Here is a 19,717-nt window from a genome sequence, read left to right on the forward strand (position 1 = left end):
ACTATCCAGTCTCGTTTGTTGATCGATATGTAATGTGCAATCTGTCTTAGAGAAAAAACCTGTATGGACTTATAAATTAGCGCATTTTTCCCAGCCCATGGGAGTATAAGGGGGTAGGGATAGATGATATTGGAGCTGAGGGACACAAATTCCGCAGTGATAACGTTGTTGTTGATTATAATTCAGATACTATATGTACTGCATTGAGCATACATGGCGAAGTAATGCAAAACTTTTTTTGTGACAAATATGATGTCAACGATGACATCAACAATCATCATGAAGTAAGTATTGAGTATGCCATTTGAGTAGATTTATGCGCATAAAAGGTTATGCACAATATTAACGAGCATTTCTTATTACTTACTTGTGGGGTAATTGTTGATGGGTGCTGATACTATTGACAATGTTTTAAATATGTGTTGAGCATTACGTTTTGATAGTAAGCCAGGCTTCAAATCCACTTCGTATTATATTGTTTTGTTTATCTCTCAAACTTGTGTCACAGGTAGCCGGTTCTATATGTATGCATGGGTATGAGCTGTGGTATCTAGTCAATGATTTAATAAACATTGACGAATCTTAAGTAAATCCAAGGAGTAAATTTCTAAACAACTGGTAAAGTTAATTGCTGTTTTGCAAAAATTGATCTCCATATTTCTGGATTTATCATCTGAGGCCATAAACAAGGACAATATATGTTTTAAAAACATTTGAGACTTGCTTAAATGGTTTCAATTATTGTGAAAACTTTATGGCTCATTACAACTTTTTTTTCACCTTACACGGATTTTGAGTTTTTATGTCTTCAGAACGAGGGTAGACTAATGATACAGTAGATAAAATCGTTATATATCTATATATGGTCAAAGGGAAGTAACTCTGAAATATGCATTGCTGTACTTTTTGGTGTTGTACCAGTCACACCATTGTGGGTGTATTGTGCGTCATCGAACGACTTACCTGTATGTAGGGGCATGACAACGTTCTCCATTTGTACACGGCTGGCTGGGTCGAATAAGAACCGCCGTTGTCGGAAAGTTAATGCCCCATTCAGGGTTGGCTTATACCGCAACGTAAATTCTCTGACCACTTCGTGCGTTTTAATTGCGCTCGGTGTCGTCCAGTTGAATCTAAATTTCTTACAAGTCGACAATTAGCATTGTCATATGCAATCAGCCAATTCAATCTGCCACATCACAAAGTCAGACTGGCCGGTCAATAATTTGCCGTCGTGCGCACAAAAAATCGATTTACACAAACAACGAATTCGTTGGTTGAAGCATCAATCTGAACACTAAAGATTCGTTCGCTGATACACAATCATTTGTCACTAAAAAAAAAGTTGTTAGTCGAAACACCAACGACTGGTTACTCGACACATCATGCAACGACTGTTCAGACAAAACACCAACGATTTGTTAGGCGAAACAACAATCATTTGTTAATTCAGTTGCTTTCACACGTTTCGATTAGTCCTTTCAACTTGTGAAGTTCTTGGCGGTTTGACGGACGAAAATAGGAAGAAATCTATTCGAGTCACAATCTCATTGTGCTATTGAACGAATTCTGCTAATGGTAAGAAATTTAACGCTTGTCCTAATTTTTCGACTAAACGAATTCAACCTGCCGATACGACAAATGGAACCGTGTGAATGCTCTAAAGCCCCAATGATTCGTCACCCCAATAGAAATCATTCGTTAGTTGAACTTCAGAATCATTTGTTAGTCTAATCACCAATCAGCTCATCACTAAACCTACGGTTCAGATTGATGTAATGCATATAAGATGAAATCTACTAACACAAACTGAAATATTGTTCGTTACTTTTATCTTAAGACGTATAGCCCATTTCATACACAAGTCAAATCCCGTGATTTCCACCACTGATAAAAGTGGTGTTTTGATTGATGATTTATGTGACTGATGTCTAACGCCGTTCTCGAGAATTTTTCACTTACATGACGGAGGATAGTTTTGATTAATGATGATATTGCTGATATAATAGCCTTTGCCATTCATGAGAATGAATGATTTACACAAAGACTATACGCCACTATGCAACTAAAATTCAAATAATCGGTAGCCAAAAAAAACTGAAGTCTTTTAGTGGTTACCACATGATTTACAACTGCTGCCAAGACCTTTGTCTTATTTTTCATTTCGCAAAAAAAAAGAAGAAAAAAAAAATAAGGAACAGTTCCTTTTCAGAGTATGCAGGTGAAACTTTTTCAATTAGTCCGGTATCCCTACACCTAGCCATCATGACACGAATATGGGTGTTTCTTCTAAATATCTTAATGCTGTAATAATAATAAATAGAAACTTCAGTGTGCAAAATCCCGAAAACATTAAATCCATTCGGTAGATATCTTAGATTATATACCAAAGTTAAGATTGTACTCTACCTGTTCAGTGCACTCCCAATCAATCAATCCAGCAGTCAAATCTCCAAGTAATGAATCAATCAAGCAAGCGAATTAAATCGTTCCTTTCATCGTCCAGCTTGCAAATATCGCTGCTTTATTAAGACCAGGGAAATCCATTATACCAGCCTGGCTGCATAGTTTGTTGTATCGGAATTGCTCTGGTCTATTAACATAAATTAAATATGGAAAGATATAATAGGTAGACTTTTCAATCAATTTGTCAGCAATATACGTCTGTGCGCGTCTAATAAATGTCGTGGTCAGACATATTAGGGACCTCCTCAGGCGTCGTCCAGATGGGAGTGTCCTTCATATCGTGAGTTCTGGTGGATTAACAACCCGAGCTTGTCATTATCAGATGCAAACGGTTTTTAAAACAAAACTGTCTCTTGTTCGAAGATACATCATGATCCCAACTCGCTGTGCAAAGACACCTTTCCAGCCTGACACACCATACCCCCCCACAGCCTCATGCTACCCCGCCCTCAATACCTTATGTTTCGCACGACTTAGACGACAGCCTTCAAATTTGTGTAAACATTGTTTAGACATTGCTCGATCGTTTGATATGATCTTACGTATGCTTTGTCCGCTATCATTTTCCTAATTCAGTGCAGTATGATTATGACGTTTGTGCCTTACTACTGAGGATACGACGAGAATTTAGAACAAATGTGACGTTTTTAAATCCTCTTTCCTTAAGAAACAGATTTACCTTTCTCCAATATTATCTTTAAGAAATGTTCTGGAATAATATTTTAATAATGTCTTGTCCAGCATGGATAACCTTTCCTAACCCACTCTTTATGAACTGGCAAACATACTTTAGAATGGCAAAATTAGTCTTGTAAACTCTGTCCAAAATTTTAATGTTACAATTATTCTGTGTTTTTTTCTTATCACCGGTATCTGAGATCTGTCTAAAAATAGAAGTGCCGAAAATGCCTGGGTGTGTTTGAGAAAGAAAAAGTCAAAAAACTAACCAAATAGTTTATCGTTTTATGAAACACGTGGGAGTTGCTCTCCTTGCCTGGTGTGTGTTTGATGCATAATTCCAAGTCAGTTTGTTCGATGATTTCAGCCGCTGTCTTGTGTTCACGGACGTGTCGTCTCCAGTAAGTTAATAACTGTCCCAAGCGGCTGTTCTGCCTTGTTATCGCAGTTTAATGCCTCCTCGTGGCCGCGTGCGTTTTTGCACCTATTAAATCTCTTTGGCCGTACCATTCTCGCTTACAAATTACACGCAACTGACGCAAATTAATTACAGGAAAATAAAGAGAAATTATGGGCTGGTAAATGCTCCAAAATGTAGTACAGGGTCACTATCTCAAATTAGGCATTGCACATAAACAACGAGATGACGGTAAAAAGTTTGTCAGCACTACTCCCTGTACATCGTCCCATGTAGTTCGTTACATAATTTAGGTGCTCTGCGGGGCATGCGCATAAGGCCCATTAGAGAAGTCGTAAATTTGCCTACCGTACTTTTTTGCGGCAACCACAGAGAGCTTTCACACAGAGGCGTAAATAAGACGCTGTGACGGCTTCGCAACTAAAAGTCTGGCCAATTTTCTAGAGAATTTATTGTCTGGGTTTCTGATAGGTGAAAGGGATACGGACGAAACCGGAGAATGCAGGATATTTAACTGCTTAAAAACTTCTGAAATCCATCCGCTTTTCAGACGAACGATATTCTTTAACACCCCATTACGGGGACTCCCCAATCCAAAAAGGGCCAGGGGAACTCGGTGTGATTTAGGGAGGCTCAGGAATATAGCCATAGCACTTGTTAGATCGCACACTTATTCTGGAAGTGAATGCAAGGTTGTTTTGGTACCATCCTTTGTCACCCGTAAAGTGAACGACACAGACCAATCGCTTACATGTAGTTGTCAACCTGGGCACTTTCGCTTTCATCATTCTGTTTTGTTTTTTTTTGTAGCGAGTGAGAGATCGAATATTCACGGGAGAGAGCACGCATGTCTTCCACCACTAAAACAAAAAGCTGGCAAATAAAGAAGTGCAATTTAGGAGAATTTTCCCCAAGAAATCACAAGATTGCCCAAGAAGACACATTGACCAAGTAAACTATACCATCCCTTTTCCAACAACACGAAATTAATCCCTTTTCCATTAAAGAGACATCTTGAAATTATATCTAGTCACGGAAGGAAAGCCAAGTAATTTTGGGACGAGTCTGTCAGTTTTATAAGTCATACCGCAGTTAGGTCTACCAACTTATCCAACGTTTGCGCTGATCCAAATTTGTAAGTACTCACATACTGGCATAACTTTTGTTTGTGGCCAGCTGTGGTAAAGTATATTTTAAATGACATTACATAACTCACACGTTAATCCTATATCTAAAATTTACTGGTGTGTTTATTTACTTGTTTGCTGTTTAACACATCCTACTTTTTCACTTATGCGATGATGGTTGTGCATTTTATGGGCCCATAAATGGATATGTTCAATATAGAGACTAGCGTGGTATATTATGACATATATGTATTCTCCAAATATGCCTCATCGATCAAAATTACACTTCGACAATCCGGTCTGACTGCTCTTCTTGGCGCGTGCATATAAAAAGAACAAATACGGTTGATTAGGGATTGAACTTGTGACATTTATGAAAGACTAAGCCCATAACCTCCAGCTACAGGAATAAGTTCTTTTCTTGACGTGACGTGAGTGATGCCAGTATGACCAATGTTTCGCCCAAGCCTTCTCCTTTTCTTTACCACCATATGGTGTCATAAATGCAAAGATTTAGTATATAATTGCTGCATATATATATATATATATATATATATATATATATATATATATATATATATATATATATATATATATATATATATATATATATATATATATATATATGTATATATATATATATATATGCCTATATATTTAACGTTATATCGATATATATCGATTTCATTTATTTTTGTCATTTACATACATATATTTCTTTCTGTTTATAAGAAAATCTAAAACTTTATTTACAGAGATTTGACTGTGGGCGTATTCTATTTACACACTTGCACCTTGACTCTATATCATTGTATATTAATGCCGTTTAATTTTGTCCAATATATATGTTAAAACAAACATTAAAAAAAAAAGATATTTGATTAATAAGTTAACAAGACAGACATGGCAATGGTGGTGTGTCAATAGAATGCTTTACTGTCACTGTGGGGTTTAATTTGCCTGCATGGGTTACGTAATGTTTTCGGAGATGGCATCTAGTAAACAGCTTAATGATGGGGGTAATGGTCAGTGTCTCATAAAAAAGACTTTATTAGAAATAGGCTTATCAGAGCATTATCTTACTGCCAATGTATTCAGAACATCGCTTTAACGGAAAACAAGAGAAAATTCGAAATTTGAATATTAAAGCTGTTTAATCTATATAAGATTTTTATATGCATCTACGTAGACTATACAAAAATTTTATTTGAAAATTAACGTGAGGACAGATGAGTTCCGGATTTTTTTTTTTTTTTGCCTGTGTTTTGAAATGTTGAATATTCCAGAAGACAGCAGATTGACAATACTTACATCAATCGTTATGCATACTTAAGCCACATAAGGTTCAAATTAATCAAAAGATTTTTTTCAATTTTCATAAGATTGTCAGTATTACGACTTTATGGGGATAATATTATTTTTAGAACATTTGTTATTTTAGAAGGGTGTCCTTTAAGGCTTCTGCTAAAGCGTGCTTAATCTTATATCTAAAGAATTAAATAAACTTTTATTTAATGAATTTTCAATTCATAATCCTTGCTGAGTTTTCTAAGTACTACAATCTAAATTGTCAAAGAATTAGGTCTTTTCCAAAGAAACACTTTACGATTTCCAGTATGATCATATATAAAGACAATGAGATGACTTGTAATACCAGGGCCGCGACGACAGAATAACAGAATTGCAGTGATGTATTTTGTATTGTCTTATCGTTACCATTGCTGATAATTCTGGTCAAGATGTTAACGTGGATAAGTAAATTATTGCCATCCTCATTTTTATACACACCTTCAATTGCCAATCTTCAAAGAAGATAAATAAGAAATCATCCTGAATTCTATCTATATCTGTACTTGCTATTTGTAGCGTCTTTGATGTACGTCATGATCTGTATTTACATACCTTTGGGTCATATCTCCACTCCTCAGTTTTATTATCATTGTCGCTCCTGTAATACTCTTCTTGTTGAACTGGGGTTCGTAAATGTACAAAAAGGAAAGAAAAGGAAATCGGAACCTCCACGTTTGATCATCACACATGATCATTGCTTCTTCTGCGGGAACAATCATGGGCGGCGGAAGGAAAGAGCCAGTCTCCAACTTAAGGTAACGCCTGGTAATTTACTGCCGCAGAGGGACTCTTCTTTTAATGACATCAAAAAACAAAAGTCCAGTTGCCAGTGTCAACTTCCATCTTGGGACAGCCATCACGGGAGACAGAGGAATAATTCATGGCTTAAGACTGCATTAAGATGCATCTGGTCAAGTACTGACTAAAGGCCTTTATCTGACACCAAATTCTCTAAGACGCTGAGAAGCTGAAGAGATCCAAATCTTGCGCTACATGTGTCTTTATATCCTTAGTTAACAGTATTTTTCCACTGACACAATTGCCTTGCGGTAGATCCCTCGTCAAGCGTTTGCCACCAATTTTCGGATTTGTGTATTTGGCATATTGAAACACACTTGGACTTGCGTTACTGATGTGCAAAAGGTTTTGAAAATTCTAAAATGTACACCAAGAGTTTCCTTCGAAAGGAAGAACCAGGGATATCAGAATCGTTAGAGTTTGCTTTCTTTGTTTTTTATTCTACCAAGTTTGTTTCTAGACACATTGGTATTAAATTTAATCTCGAATTAGCTGTTTTTTCTAATACCTTAAGTAACTCAACCACAAGTCAAGTTCGATTAAATCCTTTATACTGCCGCCACAATTTCCGTCGACACGGGCGCTGCGAACAAGAGCTTTCATTAATCGCCCTTATATCGGCTTTATTATAGGCAGTCAAAAGGTGGACCATTCTGTTTGAACCGGATCGTTCTCAAGTCGTGTTGAGAGCCCAGTCTTGATTTTCGCATTAGTGTAAATAGGGAAAATAAAGAAACATAAAACGGTAACGCATGAGGTGTAAATCAGGGGCCAGGGCTCGCCCGGGGGCGAGGAGCAGTAAAACTGGACAGGTCAGGGCGGAAAGGGCTCGGCCAACCTTATCTAGCCACCCCTAACCAAATACCTGCCCCCTACCTACAATCATAAAATTCTAAATGAAACGTAACTTTAGGCGACTATGTCTGCAAAGCGATCGTTTAGTGCTCCTTTTGAATGAATAAATAGTCTGGATTATTGTTTCGATCTTTCAGCTCTTTGTCTAATTTTATGAGAATTGTCCGTTTGAAGACGTATTGACAAAATGTCATAAAAACGAAAGGTTGTAAACTGTTCTTAAGTTCGTACTACATATACAGGACGCTGCATTACTGTCAAACCGCTGAAATTTAAACTGCACCTAAAGCCTTATACTTGTTCTGATCACATGAACTGCACATCTCACACCAAAACCTAAATGCAGAACCACTCTCAAGGGCAAAACGCTTTTTCTCATGCAAAAAAAAAAGTCCCCACCAAATTTCAGCAGTATTCAACCGATTTAACGACTATGCCTCCCCATGAATACTATCTACTAATTTAACGTCAAGTACTAATTGTTAGTTTAAAAAGTATATAATTGGTGCATCCTGTGAACTAAGTTGCCCTCTATTTAGTAAAATAGCATAGCGCTGAGATAGGGATGCCCCACTGAGTTGGTGTGAGCTCTATGAATTGCCACAGAGATCGCGTCTTAAGAGATACGGCAGACTTCGCATCGTAACTAGTAATTACTGTACAGTCTTGCCCAGAAAAACACACTTAAGCGTAGAAAAGGAATAGCAAGTTGATATATGTTCATTTCGCCTGAAGCACGTCAAAAGTAATTGCGGAACACAGAGAGTGGCAAAGGTCTTACATGGGAGGTGTAATGAGGGCTACAGTGTAATAGAGAGGGAGGACTTGCGAGTAGGTGTTAGGATTAGGTACACCGTGGATACTTGTACATGAAACCTGTAGGCTCCGTGAGGCAAGTCATTTCTAAACACGCTCTCCGTAACCCGTGGGAAATGAGAAGTGAATAAACCAAACTTACCCGATTTTTAAAGAAATTTTAATATTTATTTTAAAGAAAACGTTACAATAGTATGTTCTGATCTGTATGAGCTTCTGTAAGATTTATAATTTAAGCTTTCTTTCAGAAATACCAGAAACCAGCGTCTTTGATTGTCAGTTGTTTTTTTTCCCGCTATATAAGATCCGGTAGTATATTATAGATTTACACTTCGCACAGTATTCACACTACTGGCAACAACAATGAATACCATCTAAGACCATGCTATATCTATGTTTGTGGTTGCTCTCTTTACAATACAGTTACGCCAAAACATGCTTGAAATACCTTGTAATAGCCCTACTACACCACCAATTTTTAATGTATGAACTGCATTAAGAATCGAAAATTAGCTATGCTTAATCTCATAGGTAGAGGAACCATTACATATGTGTATCTTCACCCTATCATATAAACCCTCAGTATCAATATCTTTTGCAAGTGTCACATACGAGTTTGAATTTTCGTGATGTTAATTTGATCAGCGTGACAGCTGGACTTTCGGATAACGTTTTCTCTTTCTGTTGAAGATGTATGATAATGGTGATTATTATTCAACTGCTTTCTTATATACCAGGAGAACCTGATCACACATTGAGAAAATCAAACGGTAAAATTACTCCACTTAGATGGGTATTTGAATCTTTTCTCTTCTCAGTCAAATGACTAGTGTAGGCTCGTAATGAAATATTCACTATATGATGAAACGGAATACAAGGTGAGTCGAACGCCAAACCACCGCTTGCGTCATCACTGTAAATGTCAGTTTCTCAAATGTAATCGGGCTGTGTACATGTTCGTGGCTACATAGTGGCATTAAATAATTCTTTTAAAGGAACAGTCTTGGAATAAAGCGTTAGTTACTATTGCTCTGATTTTGTAAACTGTCATGCATAGGCTGATAATATCTCCCTATAAGACAATCATGTAACAACATTATTTGGCGTAAAATGTATTAGTAGCTTTATTAAATCAAAGGCTGTCGTAAAATCGTAAAAACGTCGAAATAGAAAAACTAGTAACCAAAATATTTGAAACATAGCTGCAATGTGACGAAGACTATCATAAATAGTAGAACATGGATACCACTTGTTTTTAGACATCTTTTATGTTATCTCCTAACCAGGGTTTTTTTGTTTCTATATGATGTATGTATCATGTTAAGGGACACAACATTTTTTTTCAGTAAGATTTACTTTATTTGCTTAAACTCAGAAAATTCATGTTCATCTTCACTACAGAACTTTTTGATTTGTTTGATTTATTTCGTTCGTGTTTAACGCCGTACTCAAGAATATTTCACTTATACGAAGACTGCCAGCATGGTGTTGGGAGGAAACCGAACAGAGCTCTGAGGAAACCCACGACCATCCACAGGTTGCTGGGACAGGACTGAGAAGAAACTAATGAATAGTTCAGATGTAAATTATACTGCAAAATCCTTCCTCAGAGGGCACTCTTTGTACTCTTTGTTCTCTTAGCTCTGATCTCGCTAAATTTAAAATGTAACGCTTTTATTGAATCTATAACCGCTTTAAACATCTACTATCCCACGAAAGGAGATTTATTGATCCTGCCGCCTACACTGCATATGAATCGCTGGTGAGAATAATCCGTCGACGACGCTGTTGCAGTCGTTTCGCAGATCATTTATCTTATGCATATATTGTATGCATATCTATACATCAGACGTGGAAAAGTTCGTCACAAAACTGTCGAACGTCGGTGGTTTACCGGTCTCCCCCACCCATAAAACTAACCACCATGCTACAAGTAAAAACCGTTCTTGACAACGTCGTTTAACAAAATCAAATAAATAAAAGATTGTTATGTGTGCATTAAAATAATGTCCTTGTTTCAAATCCCGATTGAACTATATCTATTTGACTTTGAATATATACGTCTGTATATAGGTGTATGTGTGTTTGTGTGTCGAACAAAATCTGTCCCCAGGTGTTTTAGTTCTGTACGTCGGGATCTTTCAGTTAACATAGAAACCTGTTCTGACACTGTAAATCACTTTGCTTACATACAAACTGACAGGGGTAACATTTGTTGTCACTTGTAATGCTTACTTTGTGTTTAGCTGAAAAGTAGATTAAGTTTAGGTAAACTCTGTCGCTGTACCAAACAAGGTACTGCTGTCTTTCAGAGGTGTGAAGTACGACAGTGTCCCCTGATGGTAGAGGAATAAAGCTGAAATTGTGAAGCAGCGGGATGTAAACGTCACATTTTGTTACGCATACTTTCCGCAGAACGCCATGGGTTATGATTACTTGTAAAATTTTCCTCAAGATATAAATAAAAATGCATGATAATTTTAACCCATCTTAAGCTGAATTAAATTTTTGTCGACGAAGTAATGATTAAATACGCCTACATTATAAACGCGTAAATCACCAACGTGTACGTTTCGTGCAGCTTTAGAAGTGAGGGTGTCAAATGAAATATATTTGGGCTTTTGTTAGGTCAATTTGATTTCCTTGCAGATGTAAATTTATTGTAGCAGATATCACAATACACATAGACTAATGTACCTCACTAGATTAGCAGCATCATCAAAACCACCATCCCATGTCTCATGTGGCCTTTGTGGAAATAAGTGGTCGACGAAGCTCGTGCTTCACGTTAAATAGTAGTGGGTTTCCCCCAGCACTCGATAAAACCGATCACGATCGTAAGTGAAAAGTTCTGATTATGGCGTTAAACAATAAATAAAGCAATACTGAAATATGAACAACGTTCTCTACAAGACCTGGCGCTTTCGCTACGAGATCTTGTTTCAGCCAGGTCACTTTTATCTTCAGATAAGTGCTATGATTATGACAATGTCGCTGATGTAAACACAACAGTTATGTGAACAAAGCCACATATGGTCACGTGGCTTCACTTAGAATTTATATTCAGCAATTATTCATTGCTGTGTTTATGTATTATTCGGAATGGATAGGCGGACGGTAACCAGAGAGTACAATTGGACCTTTCTTGGAAAGCAAATCCATTATACTTCGTCCTGATGTTGCAAAAATGTTGTAACAGCTTGACAGGCTTGCTATAAAACCACTCAAAAGCACTTGAATCAACGCCCATCCATGTGAGAGAAATAACAAAATTCCAAAGTATATTCTAATTAATGAAGAGACACTAACTACCCACTATTTGGGCTTACGGGTGTAAAGCGAAACGAGTTATTCTGCTTATCATACTCTGTGGTAATGCAAATATCCATTGCTCATATGGCTGGAAGAAACAGCGCTAGTGGATTGTCTCCTGATCCCCGGGTTGATTGCAATGCTTATCTGACCAGAACGTGATCCTCAAAATATGATCGCAATGATGCGTGGCGGGTCTGGCTTTAAACTGGCTGCAGACACCATGGCATGATAACGTTCACAGTCTTTTCTGTACCACGAGGACGCTACTTAGACAAAAGCACATAAACTTCGGAAGTCATATTCTCCTTCAACGGCGTGTTGCGAACTTGATCTGTAAACGTAAAACATAATCCGCCCCGATCATAGATGGTTTACGATGAAACTAGAGAGCCTGTTCTCCTTTGACGTTATGGGCGCTGCTATTGCATGGTCTTGTTCTGAAGGGTCTGGTGACACATTTGTCGGACGAATACCCGAATTATCATTAGGAAAAAGTGGATGTTTTGTTTATGTGGACACCATGCATCATCAGTGTCATAAATCAGGCTCCTTAGCCTGACAATGGCGTGTAATATATGTCGCCAAGAGTCGGGCAATGGCGTGTGGTCAGCAGTCTGCAGCACAAGGCGGAATCTTAGTGTCCCTTGACTGCTTCGGTGTGGTTAACGTTGGGTAGCTGTCATCTTTCTTTGAATGAAAGCTGTAGGTTTGCGTTTAATATTACAGATATAGTCCAATTTTTGTGCATTAAAATGAAATATTTTCTTGGAACATTCATTCACCCATCTGAGGCTAATTAGGACAGATGGTAACGGATGATACGTCACTTGTTTCGATCATTTAACGATCTGTTAAAAATCAAGCTTTCCAAGAAGATTAATTGCTACCGTTGCTATTCTATACGATATTTTATCGTACGTAGCGTATATACTGCCCCAGCGGTTTACTCACAAGTCAAAAAGCGGAAATTGTGTGATCTTGTTCACGAAAGGTTTGGCCTCACTGATCGAAGAGTGGATCGTAAACGGTAGATCAAAGTGCGCAAGTAAATTAGGGCCAAACTTACACCTGCGAGACCCTTTGAACTGCAGTATCTCGATTAGATCTCAATGGATGCTGACGCTATGAGCAACGGCACGGTTTGTGTATGGCCGGTGAGTTTATCAAAGGCGAAGAGATAACCCGTAGCTCTGCAAATTTTAACCATAATGAAAAACACTCAATGAGCCCGTATTTAAAGTATTTAAGGTTGAAAAGAGAAAGGATTAAAAGTTCAACACTTTGTCAGACGTTCTGTTAACCGAACAATGGCTAACAAAAGAGAAACGTCATCAATTCAGGAATGTTTCGAATTATTTCTTTAAGCTTCTGGTGTTCAATAAAGTCCAAAGAAAGTATAATTATGATAATCGCTTTAACATTTCTTTAACAGGTAAGGTATGACCCGCTATGGAATTTTCGCTTACATAAATGCAACACTATGGTGTTCTCACCTAAAATTTCCGTGACTATCAATTTCACACACAATGAACACAGATTTACTTGCTGTGTAAGAAAAGAAACAGAAACCATAAACATACAGTAACGGCAATATTTATTATAAAATATACACAGATCTTATTTTATAATTTGTTTTAACGTTGTCCGGTCTTGAACAAGTGCTCATACTTTGTGTAAAGAAAGTGTGATGTATACTTACCCTACCTGTCTACCATGTTTTATTATACAACTTCGTGATGTTCCATGAAAACTCTGTGTTCATTTTCCTTGTAATACGTTCGGCCTGAAAACAGAATGCGGGAGTTATAAGAGTTTCACACTCAACTCATAGAGAATTAGCTCGGTGTACCCCACCGTTATCTAAATTGATTCTCTATGGGGGTCCGGAACACGTCACTAGCTCTGATATCAATTTATTACCGGATTTTACAGAAGAGTTCCGATTAGGGGGAGGAACCTACATAACCTCTCTCCGTGAAGTAGAGATTTGGGATTCTCCGTTCGTGGTTTTAAACCAGAGCTTTTAGTAACGTAAATGATACTATCTTGTTAAGCAGCTGTAATTTTTCGCATCCTAAGTAGGCGATGATCACAGTCCAGCCATAGATGCTTTGGCGGGTCCTTTGTGCTGTGATTTTAATCAATACAAATAACTAGCCACAGCCGAAGACGTAGACTGCACATTAAGGTGTAAATGACGTCAATGTGTAATCAAAAACTTAAAATTAAATGGAATCAAACCTGAGCAGCGGCTTCCTCTTGGCTCCTATCTCCACAAAGTTGTGTTAACCGGCCAAGATTTATGAACCTTACCCCAGCGGATGAAAATGAACACGAGACAACAAGTAATTGAATTTAGATAAAGTTTCTTTGAAAAAAGTTCTGAAAGAAGTAATTAAAACTCTGAAAGGAGATAAGAGCACACGGGAACACGTAATGGTATATATAAATTGTCCTCCTAACGACCTTCGGACATGTTCTCGCTTTCGCAGCTATTGTTCTAAAGGAACCCCCATATGGTGGTGTGGATTAAACTTACATATATGGACATAAATTTGTGGACAGGACACCCGAGCTAGATACCAAACCGCATAAATTACTCATCGGGATTTTAACTTCATTTGAGCAGTGTGGTAAGAGGGGAAACATGTCATTTCAATCCACGTCAGCAGAGGGCAGGGAAATATCATGATGCTATTCCAGTCACCCACGTCAGTTGTTTCAAAGTCTATCCATCATACACCATATACAGTGCCGCACATTGGTTTATACCTTTGTACCTTTATTTCTTACGTAACCAAGCTCAATTACAAACGTAAATTATAAGGGAATCAGAATTAAAGATACGTGGCAAATAAAATAAAATGGATAAGATTTGCGATCATCCCACCATCAAAAATTGGTCACCAATGCCGTACAACTTGATTTCGTGTCACGGTTATATTTTACTTACGATTACCCTTTTTTGCTCAGGTATATTACAGGTTGTTTACCAGAGACCAGTGGTTCAACACCTCTTCAGGTAAATCCTTCTGGGGCAGTTTTGGTATTACTTCGAAAATTATAAGGTTAGGAAAACCAGTAAAACGTCAGCGCAATGCGGTGTTAAATCCCTACAAGGAAGCAAGTAATATATGGGAGCCGAATTTCCTAAAAGGCACACAAATTTCACGCTCTTGTCACAAGGAGCTAATCATGACGATTACAAAAAAGCCATAGATGGGTGGAGAAGGCTATGCTGTAACGGTTCTTCAGGCGGATAATTGGTGGAATGGACAGAGGTTTTAACCGTCGCCATAATCAGCCGGTGTTTACGAGGCGGCAGAGTTTATGGGATTCCCCGTGGAACATTAAGTTAGGACAGATAAACACCTTGGAGTCTTCCCAGTCGCTGATCCTTTGGTAGAAGGGGTATGAGTTATTAATAAGTGAAGTCTGGAAAAACTTCTATACCGTCTATCGTATAGAGTATCCAAAGATGTGGCCAATTACAACACGTTGCGTAAGGACACTAATCTTCTTTGGGAGTGATTTCCGCGGTAGCCGTGTGGACTGCGCTACTTTATGCAATACTACAACGCGGGTGGGAAGACAGTGTGTAATACAGGCCACAGCGATGCGCTTTCCGTTTGCTTTATATTACAAGTTATCACAAAACTGATTAGACACTGGACAGTTGTGTCGTTGCTGTCGTTCTCGGATCTCAGTCTCTGCTCGCTGAAGACACTCATTCTCACACTCTGTCAGATGTGCGATTGTGGTAAGTCGGCAAACACTGTCTCTGTATATTGTTTTATCTGTTCCCAATGGGGTGTATTAAACATGTCACCCGTATTGCCCCGAGGCCTAGGTCTACTGTACGAAGCGTGCCTTTTGGTTTCATCCTTTACGCTGTGTAGGGATGGTTTTGGAATTCGTATGTAAAACTATACTTACTTCAGCGAGCAATTCTTGAGGCTTTTTAAACAAAGGAAACTTTAATAAACAATTATTACGCTTGTAATAATTTAAATTCGAATGCCCTTCCGAAATGCAATCTGCTTGCTGTTTATATTATCTATGTGTATACTATAATATTTTGAAATAAATATGTCAAGCAATGTCAGGTGTGAGATATCAACGTGCTCATGACAGATTTTTCGGGCATTTTATGGGTGTGACTGATTTACTGTAAGTTTATGAACTCACAATGTTCCGTTTTTCACATACATAAAACAAATTATTGCAATTTATAAATTGGGAAGAATAAAGGTGGAAAGAACTCGAGCTATACTCGATTCCTATCTGTTTTTTTGTTTTGTATTTTAATTGAATGCGTCTTTCTCACTCTGCTCGTCACTATTTCTTTCTAAGTGACGCAAGGTGATGGTGTTCTACATTCATATAATTTAGAATAAGAGTACATGCTACTGTTGAGGGCAGTAAAATTATCGGACAGGAGGAATGCCAACTACGACGCCTGTTAACAATTTTAGGTTAAACTAATTTCGGGTCAATTTACCCGAATCGTTATTATATATAGGCCCATCAATTTTAGAAAAAAACTAACTAAGAAATTTATTTTAAAATATGCTGTTACACTCCAAAACATTCCACGAAGCTATTATAAACGAAAATCGCTATAAAGAGATGGATTAAAATGTCAAGATCTTGACTAATTGCGTTTCTGAAATAGAATGTCGGAACTTTAACCGATTTACATTATGTTTCACCATTCTCGATACTACAGGTTTTGTAGCATTGTCGCTTTTATTCTGTTGACCATAGAGACTAACGAATAGAATTGACGTAAACACATCGAGATGCCCAGCACTGTGATTACCGAAATTACTATCCCAGAATTACAAAATGAAAATTAAAAACAAAACTTGCTTCTAACGCTTGAAGTCTTGGTTATTTAAGGTGTGAGCAAAAGTTACCAAACAGCGGTGAAAATAACATTCATCAATGTGAACTTAGGTGACCCTCAACATTAACCCTGTGTCGTAAATTTGAGATCTCGGCACTCTGTTTACCCTTCCTACAGTTTACCGCGATAAACTCAGACAATGTATCGCAGACAAGGCCCTGCTTTATAACAGCAGCTATTTATGCCAGAAAAATAAAAATATTTACACTTCACGGAACTTTCGAGGTTGTCAGTAACAATTTGAGACCGACAGAACGGCAGTCGTGGTGCCTGATAACAAGCAGTTAAGCGATGATCAATCATAAATTAATTGGTTCGTTATTTATGGTTTGCATAAGAAGCGTGGGATTAATAGCGAAAAGCGCGGTGTGAAGGGAAAGGAAAGTAACTTAGCCAGCACTTCAGCATATTACTATTTCCTTGCGGGATGGATCGCCTCTCGTCAAGGCGAATAGAGGCCTTTGGAGCACAAGGCCGGTCTGATCACTTGCAACCCGTGCTGGCGAGTTTCGTATTACATCGCTCCCATGATTGGCCCCGTGTTACATTATCCCGTTTCGAACCTAGACCAAAACGTTGCCAGTGCAAATTCTGCGGTAGTTAGCATTTTAATAGAATATCTCGCTGATGACAGCGTGCCCACTGCAGTGGGTGACCAGTCAGTCTGATAGAGAATCGGCGCAGTTGCGAAACGGTTATCCCTTACGGCGAGGGACAATGCTTTGAACGTGGCGCAGTCAGCTAGAGACCAGAAGACAAGACTGTATATATAACCCATGCGCTCTGCACCCCACTCGAGAAAGTTTTATCGCTCTGGAGTGCAGAACAACTTTTACCCAAGGCGGTTTCGCTTCAGTCAACCCTAGCTACAGTAAGGTGAGTGTAGTGATAAAAATTTTTATTTGACGACGATTTCATTGCAGTTTTATGTGGCTGAAAATAACAACAAGAGGAATATTCATAGAGTTAAGGTTCTATTTTTGTGAGATTCCCAGCTTGACGATACAACTTGCGAATTAGTTAAGCTTGCGGTGATGCTTCTGTGAATCAACATTGTCAGGCTAAGCATTTGTTTTTATGATTTTTTCTTTCACTTAAATTTAAGCTGTACAATTTGCAATTTTGCAAAAGAGAAACGTTGAAACAACAATAATGACTTATTCGCATATAGGGCCTAACTGACGTGGAAATGAGCCTTACTTCGCAGTTCTAAAGCCTGTTTCTGATTGTTAATTTTTCATATTTTTTCTTCAAAACTATCATGTTCGTGTTGTTTACTGAACATAGATCAACATTTCTCTTTCACTGCTCTGGTGCTATTTGTGTACGTTTTACGTTGGCCCTGTCTGAGTTTTGTGCTGTGTAACCTCTATTACGTTCCTTCACGGCACACTGTACGGTGCCGCAGTAACAGTAGACATTAAATCTTTATAACTAAGCTGACCCATGGTCGAACTGCCGTTCCTGTTTATGGTAATTCAGTCTTTCGGAACTGTTCATGGCAGCCTTTTATCCCTAATAGACGCCCAGACTCCATACATCATTCTACAGACATTTATTAGACGGTAAAATAGGCCGACTTTTACTGCAGACATTGAGAGATATTTCATATTCGTTTGTGTGTTAAATGAGTTCAAATTCACCCGAACTTTTTCTATCTCTAATTATTCTCAAAGCATATTAATGGCCCAAATTATCGCCAGGCAGTTAACAATAAGGATTCTTTAAGATAAGCGCTCACTAAATCTTCTGTACATTTATTTATTACCTGTTTATTTTATGCTATAAAAATGTCTTTCTTAGAAATTGCAGAAGAGACATATATAAATGTGCATGGGTGAAACCAAAGACGTGTAAACAAATTCATTTCAATGTGAACTTCTCTCTACTTAGGGTCTATAGGATTATAATTCCGTAAAAGGTTTAGTTTTTGTTTCCAATATTCAGTATATTCAGTTATACAAAAAACTGCTTGAAAATGACTTAAAAGCGGCTGTGGCTCTACAAAAGCATGAATCACCGGTGATTGTGGAAATTGTTGGAATATCCAGAAATCATCAAGCCGTTTGTTAGTCTGACTTTTCTCTACATAATCGGATAATTAAGATATATGCATTCCGTTCAACAGAATGTTTCGATCAATCATACTATCATTTCGCAATGTCGACATAGAGCAAACGTTTTGAACTAAACGTTCACGGGGAAACAGGGGTTGAAGCGCTTCAGCGGAGCCTGCAAGCTCCCATGTAAGCTGGCGTGATGCAGCCACAGCCATTGGCCGTGTAAATGCCGAACTGTCGGCTTACAAAGGGTCGGTCTGTCAGAGCGGGCCGCGCATTGCCTAACCAGTGCGCTGAAGATAAACAGATAAAGCACGAGGCCCAATCGAGGGAGCGGCGATATCAACGTATGTTTATATCCATCCGCTTGGCGGGCTTGCCCACGTCTTGACGAAAGAAAGACCCCCGAAATGGCGATCATGGGTGATAAGATGGGGGTGACATGGCAAACTGATCAACTGGGCTCCGTTCTGATATTGTTTCGGTCTGGCTAGTAGTTAGCGTATAGCTAGCTGACGGGGACCCGAACTCGGTCATCCAGCTCTGGAATTAGTACTGTGCAAGCCGCGTTTGGTAGAACGACTGCCCATCTGCAGATTATACTGGAACTTACAACATATACTGGTAAACTGACACATCGTCTCGCATTGCTTGTCTTTAAATGTAGTCAACTTAACATAGGCTCTCTTCTGTTTGCATTAGACCTTTGGTCCATTTTATTCTAGAAACGTGTTTACTTTTTAACATTACTGCGGGCTGCAGGTAAAATACTTTTACTAGACGAGGAAAGCGTGTTTATGTCGTAAGGGTGGTTACAGACCGTCATTTATTCCCTTCACACCGTCGAAATTTTCGTTGGTTTTCGAGACACAAATGAAAACAACTTCGCATTTTCTATTAACACAGTCATGAATGAAAACAAGAC

General features: G+C 38.3%; 1 protein-coding gene across 4 annotated transcripts in view; it reads left to right on the top strand.

The window, feature by feature from the left end:
- The window catches only part of LOC135471805 (homeobox protein Hox-C6b), a 39,902-nt gene that overhangs the window by 151 nt on the left and 20,034 nt on the right, over nucleotides 1-19,717 (top strand). The window contains exon 1 of one of the 4 annotated variants that reach the window (XM_064751176.1): nucleotides 15,474-15,583. The exons of 1 other annotated variant lie outside the window; for it this stretch is intronic. The gene's annotated coding sequence lies outside the window, so the exon portion shown is untranslated. Of the gene's footprint in view, nucleotides 1-15,473; nucleotides 15,584-17,495; nucleotides 17,609-19,192; nucleotides 19,417-19,717 lie in introns of those variants that run through there. 2 more of the 4 variants (XM_064751186.1, XM_064751168.1) reach the window with 2 other exon arrangements.

This window comes from Liolophura sinensis, chromosome 1 (genome assembly GCF_032854445.1).
Source record: "Liolophura sinensis isolate JHLJ2023 chromosome 1, CUHK_Ljap_v2, whole genome shotgun sequence".
NCBI classification, from domain to species: Eukaryota; Metazoa; Mollusca; class Polyplacophora; order Chitonida; family Chitonidae; genus Liolophura; species Liolophura sinensis.